At 43.5% G+C, this 13870-nt stretch overlaps 1 protein-coding gene across 1 annotated transcript in view; it reads left to right on the forward strand.

Moving 5' to 3' along the window:
• Positions 1-13870, forward strand: part of LOC123105807 (uncharacterized) — a 75831-nt gene that overhangs the window by 24367 nt on the left and 37594 nt on the right. The gene's annotated exons all lie outside the window — the stretch shown is intronic.

Below are 13870 nucleotides of genomic sequence, written 5' to 3' on the forward strand. Positions count from 1 at the left end.
TATTGTTGATTGGAAATGATATAGAAATTCTGGATAGCATAAAAGGATACTTGAATAAGAGTTTTTCAAAGAAAGACCTCGGTGAAGCTGCTTACACATTGAGCATCAAGATCTATAGAGATAGAACAAGACGCTTGATAAAGATTTTTCAATGAGAACATACCTTGATAAGATTTTGAAGTAGTTCAAAATGGAACAGTCAAAGAAGGAGTTCTTGGCTGTGTTGCAAGGTGTAAAGTTGAGTAAGACTCAAAACCCGACCATGGCAGAAAATAGAAAGAGAATGAAAAGTCATTCCCTATGCCTCAGTTATAGGTTCTATAAAGTATGCTATGTTGTGTACCAGACCTATTGTATACCTTGCTCTGAGTTTGGCAAGGGAGTACAATTTTGATCTAGGAGTAGATCACTGGACAACGGTCAAGAATATCCTTAGTGGGGACTAAGGAAATATTTCTCGGTTATAGAGGTGATAAAGAGTTCGTCGTAAAGAGTTACATCGATGCAAGCTTTTACACCGATCCAGATGACTCTAAGTCTCAATCTGGATACACATTGAAAGTGGGAGCAATTAGCTAGAGTAGCTTCGTGCAGAGCATTGTAGACATAGAATATTTGCAAAATACATACGGCTCTGAATGTGACAGATCCGTTGACTAAACTACTCTCACGAGCAAAACATGATCGTACCTTAGTACTCTTTGGGTGTTAATCACATAGCAATGTGAACTAGATTATTGACTCTAGTAAACCCTTTGGGTGTTGGTTACATGACGATGTGAACTATGGGTGTTAATCATATACAGATATGAATATTGGTGTTAAATCACATGATGATGTGAACTAGATTATTGACTCTAGTGCAAGTGGGAGACTGAAGGAAATATGCCCTAGAGGCAATAATAGAGTTATTATTTATTTCCTTATTTCATGATAAATATTTATTATTCATGCTAGAATTGTATTAACCGGAAACTTAGTACATGTGTGAATACATAGACAAACAAAGTGTCACTAGTATGCCTCTACTTGACTACCTCGTTGAATCAAAGATGGTTAAGTTTCCTAGCCATAGACATGAGTTGTCATTTGATTAACGGGATCACATCATTAGAGAATAATGTGATTGACTTGACCCATTCCGTTAGCTTAGCACTTGATCGTTTAGTTTGTCATTATTGCTTTCTTCATGAGTTATACATGTTCCTATGACTATGAGATTATGCAACTCCCGTTTATCGGAGGAACACTTTGTATGCTACCAAACGTCACAACATAATTGGGTGATTATAACGGTGCTCTACAGGTGTCTCCGAAGGTACTTGTTGGGTTGGCGTATTTCGAGATTAGGATTTGTCACTCCGATTGTCGAAGAGGTATCTCTGGGCCCACTCGGTAATGCACATCACTATAAGCCTTGCAAGCATTATAACTAATGAGTTAGTTGTGGGATGATATTACAGAACGAGTAAAGAGACTTGCCGGTAATGAGATTGAACTAGGTATTGAGATACCGACGATCGAATCTCGAGCAAGTAACATACCGATGACAAAGGGGACAACGTATGTTGTTATGCGGTTTGACCGATAAAGATGTTTGTAGAATATGTGGGAGCCAATGTGAGCATCCAGGTTCCGCCATTGGTTATTGACTGGAGACGTGTCTCGGTCATGTCTCCATAGTTCTCGAACCCATAGGGTCCGCACGCTTAAAGTTCGATGACGGTTATATTATAAGTTTATGTGTTTTGATGTACCGAAGGTAGTTCAGACTCCCGGATGAGATCGGGGACATCACGGGAAGTCTCGAAATGGTCGAGAGGTAAAGATCAATATATTGGACGACTATATTCGGACTTCGGAAAGGTTTCGAGTGATTCGGGTATTTTTTGGAGTATCGGAGAGTTACGGGAATTCACCGGGGAGTATATCGGCCTTATTGGGCCATACGGGAATAGAGGAGAGAGGTTAAAAGGAAGGAGGCGCACGCCCCCCCCCCCTCTTGTACGAATTGGACAAGGGTTGCAGCCCCCTTTTCCTTCTCCCTCTCCTCCTCTTTCCTTCTCTCCTACTCCGGAAAGGAAAGGGGAATCCTACTAGGACTTGGGAGTCCTAGTAGGACTCCCCACACTTGGCGCGCCCCCTCTAGGGCCAGCCTCTCCCTCCCTCCCTTATATATGGGGGCAGGGGGCACCTCTAGACACAACAATTGATCATTGATCTCTTAGCCGTGTGCGGTGCCCCCCTCCACCATATTCCACCTTGGTAATATCGTAGCGGTGCTTAGGCGAAGCCCTGCATCGGTAGCATCATCAACACCATCATCACACCGTCGTGCTGACGGAACTCTCCCGTGAAGCTCTGCTCGATCCGAGTTTGCGGGATGTCATCGAGCTGAACGTGTGCTGAACTCGGAGGTGCCGTACGTTCGGTACTTGGATCAGTCGGATCGTGCAGACGTATGACTACATCAACCGTGTTGTGCTAACGCTTCCGCTTTCGGTCTACGAGGGTACGTGGACAACACTCTCCCCTCTCGTTGCTATGCATCACCATGATCTTGCGTGTGCGTAGGAAATATTTTGAAATTACTACGTTCCCCAACATTTGAAGTAGTTCAAAATGGAACAGTCAAAGAGAGTTCTTGCTTGTGTTACAAGGTGTGAAATTGAGTAAGACTCAAAGCCCGACCACGGCACAAGATAGAAAGAGAATGAAAGTCATTTCTTATGCCTCAGCCATAGGTTCTATAAAGTATGCCATGTTGTGTACCAAATTTATTGTATACCCTACACTAAGTTTGGCAAGGGAGTACAAATAGTGATCTAAGAGTAGATCAATGGACATCGGTCAAAATTATCCTTAGTGAAGACTAAGGAAATATTTCTCGATTATGGAAGTGATAAAAGAGCTCGTCGTAAAGAGTTACATCGATGCAAGATTTTACACTAATCTTGATGAATCTAAATCTCAATCTGGATACATATTGAAAGTGGGAGCAATTAGCCAGAGTAGCTCCATGCAGAGCATTGTAGACATACAATATTTGCAAAATACATACGACTCCGAATTTGACAGACCCGTTGACTAAACTTCTCTCACGAGCAAAACATGATCACACCTTAGTACTCTTTGGGTGTTAATCACATAGAGATGTGAACTAGATTATTGACTCCAGTAAACCCTTTGGGTGTTGGTCACATGACGATGTGAGCTATGGGTGTTAATCACATACAGATGTGAATATTTGTGTTAAATCAAATGGTGATGTGAACTAGATTATTGACTCCAGTGCAAATGGGAGACTGAAGGAAATATGCCCTAGAGGCAATAATAAAGTTATTATTTATTTCCTTATTTCATGATAAATGTTTATTATTCATGCTAGAATTGTATTAACCGGAAACTTAGTACATGTGTGAATACATAGACAAACAAAGTGTCACTAGTATGCCTCTACTTGACCAGCTCGTTGAATCAAAGATGGTTAAGTTTCCTAACCATAGACATGAGTTGTCATTTTATTAACGGGGTCACATCATTAGAGAATGATGTGATTGACTTGACCCATTCCGTTAGCTTAGCACTTGATCGTTTAGTATGTTGCTATTGCTTTATTCATGACTTATACATGTTCCTATGACTATGAGATTATGCAACTCCCATTTACTGGAGGAACACTTTGTGTGCTACCAAACGTCACAACGTAACTGGGTGATTATAAAGGTGCTCTACAGGTGTCTTTGAAGGTACTTGCTGGGTTGGCGTATTTCGAGATTAGGATTTGTCACTCCGATTGTGGGAGAGATATCTCTGGGCCCACTCAGTAATGCACATCAGTATAAGCCTTGCAAGCATTGTAACTAATGAGTTAGTTCTGGGATGATGCATTACAGAACGAGTAAAGAGACTTGTCGGTAACGAGATTGAACTAGGTATTGAGATACCGACGATCGAATCTCGAGCAAGTAACATACCGATGACAAAGGGAACAACGTATGTTGTTATGCAGTTTGACCGATAAAGATCTTCGTAGAATATGTGGGAGCCAATATGAGCATCCAGGTTCCGCTATTGGTTGTTGACCGGAGACGTGTCTCGGTCATGTCTACATAGTTCTTGAACTCGTAGGGTCCGCACGCTTAAAGTTCGGTGACGATTGGTATTATGAGTTTATGTGTTTTGATGTACCGAAGGTAGTTCGGAGTTCCGGATGAGATCAGGGACATGACGAGGAGTCTCGGAATGGTTGAGACATAAAGATTGATATATTGGACGACTATATTCGGACATCGGAAAGGTTCCAAGTGATTCGGGTATTTTTCGTAGTACCGGAGAGTTACGGGAAGTCGCCGGGGAGTAGATGGGCCTTATTGGGCTTTAGAGGAAAGAGAGAGGGGAGGCTGCCCCTCCCAAGGCCTAGTCCGAATTGGACTAGGGGGAGGGGCGGCACCCCCTCCTTCCTTCTCTTCTCTTTTCCCTTTCCTTCTCTCCTACTCCTACTACTTGGAAGGGCTCCTAGTTCTACTAGGAAAAGGGGAATCCTACTCCCGGTGGGAGTAGGACTCCCCTAGGGCGTGCCATAGAGAGGGACGGCCCTCCCCCTCCTCCACTCTTTTATATACGGGGGAAGGGGGCACCCCATAGACACAACAATTGATCTCTTGATCTTTTAGCCGTGTGCGGTGCCCCCCCTCCACCATATTCCACCTCGATCATATCATAGCGGTGCTTAGGCGAAGCCCTGCGTTGGTAGCAACATCATCACCGTCACCACACCGTCGTGCTGATGAAACTCTCCATCAAAGCTCGGCTGGATCGGAGTTCGAGGGACATCATCGAGCTGAACGTGTGCTGAACTCGAAGGTGTCGTACGTCCGGTACTTGGATCGGTCGGATCATGAAGACGTACGACTACATCAACCGCGTTGTGCTAACGCTTCCGCTTTCGGTCTACGAGGGTACGTGGACAACACTCTCGCCTCTCGTTGCTATGCATCACCATGATCTTGCGTGTGCGTAGGATTTTTTTTAAATTACTACGTTCCCCAACATCCTGTTCAACGGGAGCCAACCGTCTTGGGCGGAATAGCCAAAACGGGGTCTGGCGTACTGTAGAACGGAGGAAACGGCCTTCTATTCGACCGGCCACGGTCGAAATTGGATCATGTTCATCGGGAGGGGTCTGGAGTACCGCAAAACGGAAGAACGAACTTGTTTTCAAGTGCCTATGGTCAAAAACGGGTCCTGTTGATCGAAAGGGGTGTGGCGTAGCGCAAAATGGAGGAAACCGACTTGTGTTGGAGCGCATACGGTTGAAACGGGATTCTGTTCATCCACCCTCTACTGCCTCGCTCCAGCCTCCATGGGCTCCTGTTCATCCACCGTCAACCTCCTCCAGCCTCCACGGCTACTATTCATCCACGACTACTGTTCATCCAGCCTCCACCAGCGTCTGTTCATAGAGCCTCCACGGGGTCTTGTTCATCCACCCCCAACCAGCTGGGGTGTGACGGCCTCCTCGGGGTCATGTTCATCCAACGGCAATGACCTACTACCACGGGGTCCTGTTCATCCAACCCCTACCGGGAATTATTCGTCCACAACCAACCATCCGGCTCGACTCACCACGTCTTGACTCGTTCTACATACCGCGTGCACGGTAGCAACGATCACTGTTCATCGAGAGGCAACCTAACACCGGCTGGCTACGTCTCGCACGGGGGTTCGATCGGTTTCAGTAAGCAGCAGCAGTGATCGATCGCTCGGGTTCAGTTAGCAGCAATAACAGCGAAGGAATTGCTCAGGTTCAGTCAGGAGCGAATGACTCACTCAGGTTCAGTTAATAGCCAAGGGATCGATCGCTCGGGTTCAGTAACATGCGATCGCTCGGGTTCAGTTAGACAACGCCTTACACACACGAGTGTACACAAGAGAAACGCGCAAACCACAGTGCATCGCTCGGCCCCGACCACCGACCGTAACCGGGAACTCCGTGATATTTTCCTCGCCCTCGCTTCTACCAGGAAGTCATGGATGGCCCAAAGAATGTCATGTAGCTGCGTCTCTGGCCCGCCCAGGACGAAAAGCCCATTTTCGGTCATGATTTTTTGTCATAGAAGTAGGAGCCCACCACGTCTATGATGATACCGGGTTTTGTCATAATTATCGTCATAGAAGTGCCATAAGCATGATAGAAAAAAAATTGTTTGGCCAAAAATGTCATGGATGTGTCTTTTTTTATAGTGTCTGGAGTTTCTCATTTTCTGACTTTAATCTTCTCTATATATGCCTTGATGACTTCATGTTATCCTTTAAGCTACTCATTTTGGCGATCATAATTTGATTGTCGCATTTAATAAGGATACCTAGTACAAGTTTCTTGACAACCGGCAGGTCATTCAAGAGCCGACGAAGCCAATCTGCTTTGACCATAGTTGTATCTAGTGTGTGAGCTCTATTTCCATTGTTAACCTTGTTAAAATGGTCTGCTTGCAAGACTTCCAAGAAACAATGCCACTCCATGGGTGAGTACATATTCACTTGTGGTCTTTATCTCATCAGCATCCGAAATTCAGTCTGAATCACTATGCCCTTCAAGTACGATTGGGTACCTAGTGTAGTGAATTTCATAACTCTCAATGCCTTTCAGATAACACATTACTATCTTTAAAGCTTTCCAATGATCATCTTTCGGTGTCTAAATACATAAGCAAGCCAATAATCTGAGAATATTTCAATTGATCTCTAGAAATTATTTGATGCTTTTGAAGCATCACACTAGCATCATATGGTGTTGGAGAGGGCTTACCGTCACTATAGCCAAAGCGACTCAAGATCTTTTCCACATACTGAGATTGAAGCAATGTAATCCTACCATCACCATCTCTCAATAGATCGATGTCGGAATTACATCAGCTACTCCTAAATCCTTCATCTCAAAACAATGAGATGGAAAATCCTTGACCTTCGTCACAACATTCAAATTTGTCACGAAAATCAATATGGCATCAACATGCAAGCAACAGATAACTCCCTCGCCCCCACCATGGCGATAGTACACACATTTGTCATCTTTGTTTATAACAAAGCCTGCGTCAGTTAAAGTTCTTTCAAACTTATCATGCCACCTCATAGGTGCTTGCTTAAGCCCATAGAAATACTTTAACAATTTGCACACCTTTCTTTTTTGACCGTCCACTACAAACCCATCTAGATGTTCTTGTTGGGGAACGTAGTAATTTCAAAATTTTCCTACAATCATGCAAGACCTATCTAGGATATGCATAGAAACGAGAGGGGAGAGTGTGTCCACGTACCCTCGTAGACCGAAAGCAGAAGCGTTTAGTAACGCGGTTGGCGTAGTCGAACGTCTTCGTGATCCAACCGATCCAAGTACCGAATGTATGGCACCTCCACATTCAGCACACGTTCAGCTCGATGACGTCCCTCGTGCTCTTGATCCAATTGAGGACGAGGGTGAGTTCCGTCAGCATGACGGCGTGGCGACGGTGATGATGATGTTACCGGCGCAGGGCTTCACCTAAGCACTACGACGATATGATCAAGGTGTGTAACTGTGGAGGGGGGCACCACACACGGCTAAGGCAAAACTTGGTGTATTCTAGGGTGCCCCTGCCCTTGTATATAAAGGAGGGAGGGGGAGGCCGGCCGGCCCTTGCTAGGCGCGCGGGGAGAGGGGTGTCCTACTAGGACTCCAAGTCCTAGTAGGTTTCCACCTAAGGAGAAGGGGGAAGGAAGGAAGAGGGGGCCGTGCCCCCAACCTCTTGTCCAATTCAGACTGGGCTTGGGGGGGTGCGCGTTCATCAAATGACAACAAATGTCTATGGTAAGGAAACATAACCATCTTTGATTAATGAGCTAGTCAAGTAGAGGCATACTAGGGACACTATGTTTTGCCTATGTATTCACACATGTACTAAGTTTCCGGTTAATACAATTCTAGCATGAATAATAAACATTTATCATGATATAAGGAAATAAATAATAACTTTATTATTGCCTCTAGGGCATATTTCCTTCAGTCTCCCACTTGCACTAGAGTCAATAATCTAGATTACAAAGTAATGATTCTAACACCCATGGAGTCTTGGTGTTGATCATGTTTTGCTCGTGGAAGAGGCTTAGTCAACGGGTCTGCAACATTCAGATCTGTATGTATTTTGCAAATCTCTATGTCTCCCTCCGCGACTTGATGCCGGATGGAATTGAAACATCTCTTGATGTGTTTGGTTCTCTTGTGAAATCTGGATTCCTTCGCCAAGACAATTGCACCAGTATTGTCACGAAAGATTTTCATTGGACCCGATGCACTAGGTAACACCTAGATCCGATATGAAATCCTTCATCCAGACTCCTTCATGTGCTGCTTCTGAAGCAGCTATGTACTCCGCTTCACACGTAGATCCCGCCACAACGCTCTGCTTGGAACTACACCAGTTGACAGCTCCACCATTCAATAAAAATACATATCCGGATTGTGACTTAGAGTCATCCGGATCAGTGTTAAAGCTTGCATCGACGTAACCATTTACGACGAGCTCTTTTTCACCTCATCCTTAGTCCTTTTCAGGTATTTTAGGATGTTCTTGACCGCTATCTGCTCCACTCCGGGATTACTTTGGTGCCTCCCTGCTATACTTATAGAAGGCACACATCAGGTCTAGTACACAACATTGCATACATGGTAGAACCTATGGCTGAAGCATAGGGAATGACTTTCATTTTCTCTCTATCTTCTCCAGTGATCGGGCATTGAGTCTGACTCAACTTCACACCTTGTAACACAGGCAAGAACCCTTTCTTTGACTGGTCCATTTTGAACTTCTTCAAAACTTATCAAGGTATGTGCTTTGTGAAAGTCTAATTAAGCGTCTTGATCTATTTCTATAGATCTTGATGCCCAATATGTAAGCAGCTTCACCGAGGTCTTTCATTGAAAAACTCTTATTCAAGTATCCCTTTATGCTATCCAAAAATTCTACATCATTTCCAATCAACAATATGTCATCCACACATAATATTAGAAATGCTACGCAGCTCCCACTCACTTTCTTGTAAATACAGGCTTCTCCAAAAGTTTGTATAAAACCATATGCTTTGATCGCACTGTCAAAGCGTTTATTCCAACTCCGAGAGGCTTGCACCAGTCCATAAAATGGATCGCTGGAGCTTGCACACTTTGTTAGCACCTTTTGGATCGACAAAACCTTCTGGTTGCCTCATATACAACTCTTCATCCAGAAATCCATTCAGGAATGTAGTTTTGACATCCATCTGCCAAATTTCATAATCATAAAATGCAACAATTGCTAACATGATTCAGACAAACTTAAGCATCTCTACGGGTGAGAAAGTCTCATCGTAGTGAACTCCTTGAACTTGTCGAAAACCTTTCACAACAAGTCGAGCTTTATAAATAGTAACATTACCGTCAGCGTTAGTCTTCTTCTTGAAGATCCATTTATTTTCTGTGGCTTGCCGATCATCGGGCAAATCCACTAAAGTCCACACTTTGTTCTCATACATGGATCCCATCTCAGATTTCATGGCCTCAAGCCATTTCGCGGAATCTGGGCTCATCATCGCTTCCTCGTAGTTCGTAGGTTCATCATGGTCTAGTAACATGACTTCTAGAATAAGATTACCATACCACTCTAGTGTGGATCATACTCTGGAAGACCTATGAGGTTCTGTAGTAACTTGATCTGAAGTTTCATGATCATCATCATTAGCTTCCTCACTAATTGGTGTAGGAATCACTTGAACTGATTTTTGTGATGAACTACTTTCCAATTCGGGAGAAGGTACAATTACCTCATCAAGTTCTACTTTCCTCCCACTCACTTCTTTCGAGAGAAACTCCTTCTCTAGAAAGGATCCATTTTTAGCAACGAATATCTTGCCTTCAGATCTGTGATAGAAGGTGTACCCAACAGTTTCCTTTGGGTATCCTATGAAGACACACTTATCCTATTTGGGTTCGAGCTTATCAGGTTGATGCTTTTTCACATAAGCATTGCAACCCCAAACTTTAAGAAACGACAACTTTGGTTTCTTGCCAAACCATAGTTAATAAGGCGTCGTCTCAACGGATTTTGATGGTGCCCTATTTAAAGTGAATGCAGCCGTCTCTAAAGCATAACCCCAAATGATAGCGGTAAATTAGTAAGAGACATCATAGATCGCACCATATCCAATAAAGTACGGTTACGATGTTTGGACACACCATTACGCTATGGTGTTCCAGGCGGCGTTAGTTGTGAAACTATTCCACATTGTTTCAAATGAAGACCAAACTCGTAACTCAAATATTCTCCTCCACGATCAGATCATAGAAACTTTATTTTCTTGTTACGATGATTTTCCACTTCACTCTAAAATTCTTTGAACTTTTCAAATGTTTCAGACTTATGCTTCATTAAGTAGATATAACCATATATGCTCAAATCATCTATGAAGGTAAGAAAATAACGATACCCGCCATGAGCCTCAACACTCATTGGACCGCATACATCGGTATGTATTATTTCCAATAAGTCAGTAGCTCGTTCCATTGTTCCGGAGAATGAAGTTTTAGTCATCTTGCCCATGAGGCACGGTTTGCAAGCACCAAGTGATTCATAATCAAGTGATTCCAAAAGCCCATCAGCATGGAGTTTCTTCATGCGCTTTATACCAATATGACCTGCACGACAGTGCCACAAATAAGTTGCACTATCATTATCATCTTTGCATCTTTTGGTTTCAATATTGTGAACATGTGTATCTCCATGTTCGAGATTCAATAAAAATAGACCACTCAACAAGGGTGCATGACAATAAAAGATATTACTCATATAAATAGAACAACCACTATTCGCTGATTTAAATGAATAACCGTATCACATCAAACAAGATCCAGATATAATGTTCATGCTCAACGCTGGCACCAAATAACAATTATTCAGGTCTAATACTAATCCCAAAGGTAGATGTAGAGGTAGCGTGCCTCCGGTGATCACATCGATCTTGGAACCATTTCCGACGCGCATTGTCACCTCGTCCTTAGACAATCTTCATTTAATCCGTAGCGCCTGTTTCGATTTGCAAATATGAGCAACAGAACCAATATCAAATACACAATCGCTACTACGAGCATTAGTAAGGTACACATCAATAACATGTATATCAAATATTCCATTCACTTTGCCATCCTTCTTATCCGCCAAATACTTGGGGTAGTTCCGCTTCCAGTGATCAGTCCCTTTGCACTAGAAGCACTCAGTTTCAGGCTTAGGACCAGACTTGGGTTTCTTCTCCTGAGCAGCAACTTTCTTGCTGTTCATCTTGAAGTTCCCCTTCTTTTCCTTTTCCCTTTTTCTTGAAACTAGTGGTCTTGTGTGTCACGACCGGTTTTTCAATAAAATACTTATTGAGAAATCGATCTCTTGATTCCAGTATAGGAAGAGTTATCCTTACTAGTAGACAAATACTTGAATACAGAAGACCAGTAGCATCAAATATATTACAGGGTTGAGCTGAGGTTGCTCAACAATTTATTACAAACACGCCAATATTGTACATAAGGGCGGTTATGACACATGGGTGTGGTGACATGCTACTAACTCAAGAGAAAAGTGGTGGTGGATAACTTGACTCCTAAACTGGCAGCTCATCGAGCGTCGAGGTGAGGCTCGATGAATTTATTTCTGGGGTAGCTGAAGCGGATATAATATAGTGACCAAATCCAGGATCGCACGGGACTGACTGGGACTCCTCTAGGCGTCGGACTCGCTATCAAACTCTTCATCCATGAGATCGCCTTCACCAACATCTGGCCAAATCAACAAGCCAGGTGAGTACTTTGAAAGTACTCGCAAGACAGTTCGGACAAAAGATATAACAAATGCATGCATGAATGCGTCATGAGCAAAAATAATAATGCTCATTCAAATAATAAATATTTGCACGCCATGATAAGTAAAAAGGAAGTCGGGTGGTATTCCTCCCAAAATCCCAACAACCAACTGAAGATCGATCGGGTGTCTGGAGCGACGCCTCGAAGGGTAAACAAATAAATAATCATGCTGCAGTCGGGCGTCTAAGCGACACCACATAAAGGGCTTAATTTGAAAAGTAAATGACAAGCGTGCCACAATCGTACGTCTGAGCGACATCACGGAAAGGGCTTAATCAAAAGTAAATAACAAGAGTGCCACAATCGGACGTCTGAGCGACATCACAGAAAGGGCTTATCTCGAAAGTAAATAACAAGCGTGCCACAGTCGGACATCTGAGCGACATCGCACAAAGGGCTTATATCAAAAATAAATAACAAGTGTGCCACAGTCGGACGTCTGAGTGACATCGCAGAAAGGGCTTATATCAACAATGAATAACAAGTGTGCCACAGTCGGACGTCTAAGCGACATCGCAGAAAGGGTTTATATCAAAAGTAAATAACAAGTGTGCCACAGTCGGACGTCTGAGCGATATCACAGAAAGGGCTTATATCAAAAGTAAATATCAGGTTAGTCCATCCACAAGATTAAACTTTTAACCGGACTTAACACACATGTGGTTCACCGGAGTTATGTCACTGGGACTGACATTTGACAAGATAAGATGAACACAGTACTTGGACATGTACAAGATGATTCAAAGGATTTTTGACTCTGCAGAGTTTGTACTAATTGCCCACAGCCAACGGATTTCCGTGGTCACGAAGAAATAGTTCCGTTTACGGTATTTCAGTAGAAACACATCTAACTAGTACACACCCATTCCACCTCACGATGCCAGGAATCACCCTAGACAACGTCCAAGAAAAACTTTGAGATGGGGAGGTCACAACCTCGAATAGCATGGGATCAAATTTCTATACGCGCGCTTTAAGGGGTGCCCCCCTCTCTGTCCCAACCGGAAACACCCATGCCCCCTGACCGGATGACGGGCTTTAATCCAGGGCCATGGAACCCTCATCACGGCCTCTCTATTTGGTGTGTTTCCTTGGAAAGTGGTTTGCAACTTACTAAGCCATATTCCTTGCGGAAAATATGTGGTAATACGAGAAGGGAAACGAATGGGAACGTGACTTGATTCACGTTAATACTGAAGTTAAGTGGTCTGGCATAAGACTGGCATGCTACAAACTACCATCTTATCCATTCTCATGCCATCTCATGGCCATGCAAACTTATATCCAACAACGTATGGATTTCCGAAACTCACTTGCCTCATCTTTGCATGAAATATAACATTTAACGAAATGCTCATAAACATGCCATGAAACTACTAAATGCAAACATGCAACAACCACTCATCATATCAAAAGTTCAAACATGCTTGCCTGGTTCGGAGTAGTCAGAGTCTAACTTGGCGAAGTTCGCGGCTCCGCCACCTCCTTCGGTATCTACGGTATAAGAAAAATGCGTACTTAACGTAAATACCGCGAGTGCACAGAAAAGTGTTCCAAATATTTTTCAAATAAATATGACAAAAAACTAGACAGAAAAATAAAGATGACAGAAAAAGAATCAATCAAAAATCAGTTTCTGTTTAAAAGTTATAAAGGTTTTAAAACTAGGGACTCATCTGTAATGAAACAGAAAGTTTCCACGGGGTCAACTGATAAAACAGAAAACGATTCGAAAAAAAAGAGAAAACACTGACGAGGGGGTCCCACCCGTCAGGTTTAAATTTTCAAAGGGGAGAAACAGGGCTTGTCGGCACCCGAGAGTTGCGGTGGTCGCCGGCGGCGATCCACGGCGAGTTAGGGTGATCGGAGAGTACCTACGTGCTCAGGGTGTCCTTCCGCGTTGGTGGGTGGTAGTGGTGGTCGTCGGTGAGCACCACGTCGACGGCAGTC

This window comes from Triticum aestivum, chromosome 1B (assembly GCF_018294505.1).
Source record: "Triticum aestivum cultivar Chinese Spring chromosome 1B, IWGSC CS RefSeq v2.1, whole genome shotgun sequence".
In the NCBI taxonomy this organism is placed as follows: Eukaryota; Viridiplantae; Streptophyta; class Magnoliopsida; order Poales; family Poaceae; genus Triticum; species Triticum aestivum.